A 5,116-nucleotide genomic window follows, 5' to 3' on the forward strand; every position below is an offset into this window, starting at 1 on the left:
ACATATACATATATATACATATACATATATACCTATATATATTATGTATATGTTTGTGTATTGAATATATTATATATGTGTTGTATATATAAGTTCTTCATGATTTCAGTCATTGAATCTAATGTTATATATGGAAATAGAATGTTGTTCCATGGAATTTTAACTGTAAATTCCATATGGTATAGCATTTTTCTGGAATATAGCTAATTGCCATTAAGGATAGTCAATATGATTTAAAATCATTGATCATGGTTACAAACTGTGGGTGAAACCAAGTATGGAATTAAAAGTTATATTCAGTTAGGATACTTAGTAAGAATAGTTAATTCAAGTGAAACGACGTCCATAATCCAAGGACCGTTCTACAGTGCCCTCCTACCTCCTTATCCGTATTTTTGATAATTTGTACTGCTGATGAGATGTAAAGAATTTATTTTTCTTTTCTAGAAATAGATATGAAGACTTCTTGAATGACAAATTTGATATGCAAATACAAAAAGTAATATAGGTATGTGTGACTCTTTTCTGTTAATACTCCTCGCCTTCTCCTGAAGCCTTCCCATCATAACAGTTACCCTCTCTGTGTTACGTTAGATCTTTTCTTGTTCATGTTATTAGAAGTTGGTTCTTCATAATAATCAGTCTTATCATTTTGGCCTGTTTATGTATGTACAGTTCCCTCTGCTTCCGGGTTCACCATTCAGCGTTGTCAGTGTGTGAATATTTTCAGCTCAAGTATCCAAAACACAGATACGCAGATATCAAAAGGGGGAATGTGTTTCCAAACTGACAGTTCATATATGATCAGTTCTGAGTTGTAAACTTGGAAGCAGGGAAGCTTATAAACTGGTAGTAGTGTATCAAGATTCCTAGACATTTGCTCAGTTTCCTTCCGTGTGAATTACAATTTTTACTCCTTTATATGATAAAATATTTGTCAAATTTGATGTTGGATACCCCCTGCCATGATAATTTATCTGACATTGCAAATAGAGAAATAGATATACATATTTTTATACCATAAATTTTGGCTGTAATGTCAGTTTAATGCAATATGCTCAAGGATAACTTTAATTATATTTTACCTACTATATTTCATCCATATTTTTTAAAAGTTGTGATATTAAGAATTTAATCTAGAAATACCTTTAGGCACTTTGTACATTTGACAGATGACACATATGTGCCTTTAGTATGCATTGCAACAAATTTGCTGAACCATGTGTTATAGTATTGCTAGATAATTCACTTGCAATCACTTATCAAAATGCAGTCATTGACACATCTTTTTCCATCAGTTATACTTTTTGAGTATTAGTACTCATAGTAAGGTTTCCGTAAAAAGCATTACATGGGCATTATGTGTTTCTACCTGTTTGAGATAGCCAGGCATGTTATGACGTACTAAATATATCAGAATTATATTCTTGTTGCCTCCATTCAGCTGATTTTTTTTTTGTAAGTGATTGGTCACATTAATATTATACAAAAATTAGTTATTATAATTTCTTACTTGATTTTTGTCTTATTGATAAATTTTGTCTTAAATTAAACTAGTTGATTTTTCTGGAGAGAAACATAAGAGAGTCACAAAAATATTTTTATTACTAGATTTAAGATAAGTTGCCTGGAGACTGCCCAATCTTCAGTGGTTATGATTATATGCTGTATACGTTAATTGCAGTAAACCCAACATTATTAGCACATTTAAGATTTCAGTAAGGCAGCATGACTAATGAAAGTCTGCCTATTGTGATTTGTGTCACTGTTTTTATCCAGAATTTTCCATTTACTTCTTAAAAACACTTTATAACTGCTTAGTAGAGGATAAAAAGGAAAGTTCCTTGTTGTGCTTCTTATTCACACAACTGGTTCACTTGAACATGCTCCTATTCCATGTAGACAGATAGACAAGCATTGGCAGTATAAGGAAATTCTGATGATAGAAGCATTATTTATCTAATAAGAAACATGTTAATGCCAAACAAAGTAAGTGTTACAATTCATTCACATTTGTGTCTCATCTATAGCTACATTTCTCTCTTTTTATGTTACAACCAGAAAGATGTGATACATGTAATAAGGTTTGTGTCTTCAGCACAATTATGCGAAGGTTACACTCGTCTTCTCGGTCCTGGGATGCTTAAACAGCCTTGCCTAAGTCCGGTCAGCTACAGCTTGCGGTTGGTCAAATGACTAGACTTTGACGAGGCTCTCTAGGGATCGCAGGACAGAGAAGACGAGCGTGGCCTTAGCTTTATATAGGCAGAGTGATGACCAAGGAAAGGATAGCATTGTTGCTTGTGCTTTTATATTTCTAAATTCTAAGATGCTGTCAGTTGTGATGATACAGTAATGTATGTTAGAAAAGAAAAAAACTGTATTGTCGCAACTGATATGACTTTTATCTGAATAAAATTAGGTTTTTAAAAATCTCTAGACTTGACCTTTTTCTTAAATAAAGGCATGGGAACGTTATCTACTGGTGCTATGAATTTAAGGGTATTGTATGGCATAGAATTGTATGCTAGCTGAATATACATAGTTAAGTGATTATTTTGCTGTTTTATTTACCTGTGATACCGTGGTTGCAAATGTCATATGGAAAACCATTTAATTCATTTTTGCATTTTCTTTTTGCATCTTTATCAACTGTCTCCTCTTTCTTCACTACCAAATGCCTTCTTTGCTCCTTTCTTCCTTACCTTTTCTTTAGTTATCTTTCCTTAATCATTTATCTATCCTTCATTTCTATTTTGTGTTATTTATATTTATCCCTTCCATCATATTTATCATTTCATATCCATCATCTTTTCTTTGTGTTTGTCCTCATCTTCATTGTATTTTTCCTCTTCCTCTTCCTTTCCCCCCCTCCTCTTCTTCACCTTCTCCTCCTCCTCTTCCTCCTCATATTCTTCCTCCTCCTCCTCTTCTTCTTTTTCCTCCCCCTCTTCCTCTTCTTTTTCCTCCTCATCATCATTCTCCTCCCCATCTCCTCTTTCACTTTCTTCTCTCTTTCTCCTCCTGCTCCGTCTCCTCGCACTCTTACTCCTCATCCTCTTATTCCTCCTTCTTTTCGTTCCTCCTTCTTCTTTCTTCTCTTTCTTCTCCTCCTTCTCTTTCTACTCCTCTTTCTCCTCTTCCTTGTTTTACTTCTTCTTCTCCTCCTCCTCCTCCTTCTCCTTCTCCTTCTTCTTCTTCTTCTTCTTCTTCTTCTTCTTCTTCTTCTTCTTCTTCTTCTTCTTCTTCTTCTTCTTCTTCTTCTTCTTCTTCTTCTTCTTCTACTTCTACTTCTACTTCTACTTCTACTTCTACTTCTACTTCTACTTCTACTTCTACTTCTACTTCTACTTCTACTTCTACTTCTACTTCTACTTCTACTTCTACTTCTACTTCTACTTCTACTTCTACTTCTACTTCTACTTCTACTCCTCCTCCTCTTTCTCCTCCTCCTCCGCCTCTTTCTCCTCCTCCTCCGCCTCTTTCTCCTCCTCCTCCGCCTCTTTCTCCTCCTCCTCCTCCTCCTCCACCTCCTCCTCTTTCTCCTTCACTTCCTTCCCCTTCTTGTAGATATTCTCCTAATCTGAAATCTTACTCTTTTATATCTTCATCTTCTATATCTCCTCTTCTCTTCTTTTCCTGCTCCTCCTACAAAATCTTATTCTTCTATATCTTCTTTTCTTCTCTTCTTCTTTTTCTCCTTCTCCTCCTCGTCCTCGTCTTCTTCCTCCTCCTTCTTCTCTTCCTTCTCCTTTCTTCTTCTTCTCTATCTCCTCCTTCACCTCCTCCTCCTTCTTTTTCTTCTCTTTCTCCATCTCCATCCCCTTCTCCATCTCCATCTTTTCCCCCATCCCCTCCTCCTCCTTCCTTCTCTTAATAACCCTTCCTCTCTCCCAGCATCCTCCATCTCCTCCTGAAATCTCATTAAATATCGACTATTAAATATCATTTCTGCTGTAATGAAACGGCCGTATTCAGAGGGAGATTTAGAAGCAAAATAAGAGACAGCATGTCAAAGCAATGAATATTTATTTTAACATATGGAATTAAAACTAAATCTTTAAATCTTTCCATCCATACTGTCCGCCCCAGAGTAACCTCACTCCACACCCCTCGTCTTCCTCTAATTCTGGTCCTTCGACTACTTCCACCTCTGCAAGCCTTTTGAATATTCTCTTTAGCCCAGCTGAATGGAGTCGATGACAACTCTCCACTTCCGAGAAGGCCTCCAAAATAAGGAAGCAAAGATTCCGATCGTTTAAGCCTTGTAATAGTTGCATCGGACTCCCACGTCAGTGCATTATCTACCTCGACTGACCTCACTGGAACTTTTCTATATCCCCAGTTAATTGCCCTGTATACAATAAAGATTGGTCAGACGGTAAAAACGACCTGTTTGCCTGCCTCGCTGACTGTCATACAGTATCAGTATAGTGCTACACTATTCCCACAGGGTGCACCAAAAGTCCTACACCAATATTGCCAAAATAGTTTCCGTGGACATTACCTCCTCCATGAAGTTTATATCCGTGAAGTGCCCTGCCCTCTCCTACCATATCAACCCCTCCCCCCCCTTCAGTGACAGAAATGTTGGCGTTTTTGTACCCTGAAGAGCACTGTCTCCACAGCCCGTTGCCCTCTATGTGCCCAACTTGATCATGGCCGTTCAAATTGCTCCGCACTCACGCATTTGTGCTAATTATGGTGGGTCCCATAATTTATTTGATGTATTTTTAGGTTGAGGTAAGCAGTTCACAGATTCAAACATGATATTATATATGTGTGTGAGGATCCTCCTACCCTGACAGGTTAGAGAGGCGATCTCAGACCTGTTGAAGGGCGTGGCCATCCCTCTTTAGAAGGTGAAAGGGGATCGTTGGGACTGTAGCAACTACCGTGGCATCATATAGCTCGGTATTCCAGCCGGGGTTTTCGCCCACATTCTTCTGAAACCGATCCGCAGCCACCTGCTATGGCAACAAAGACCGGAGAAGTCTATTCACTCCTGGGAAGTCCACAAGGAACCGTATCCTAGCCCTTCAAGTCATTGTGGAACCCGTCATGAGTTTGGCCGTGGGCTGCTTGCAGCCTACATCCATCTCAAGAAGGCGTTTGA

This window comes from Penaeus vannamei, chromosome 28 (assembly GCF_042767895.1).
Source record: "Penaeus vannamei isolate JL-2024 chromosome 28, ASM4276789v1, whole genome shotgun sequence".
In the NCBI taxonomy this organism is placed as follows: domain Eukaryota; kingdom Metazoa; phylum Arthropoda; class Malacostraca; order Decapoda; family Penaeidae; genus Penaeus; species Penaeus vannamei.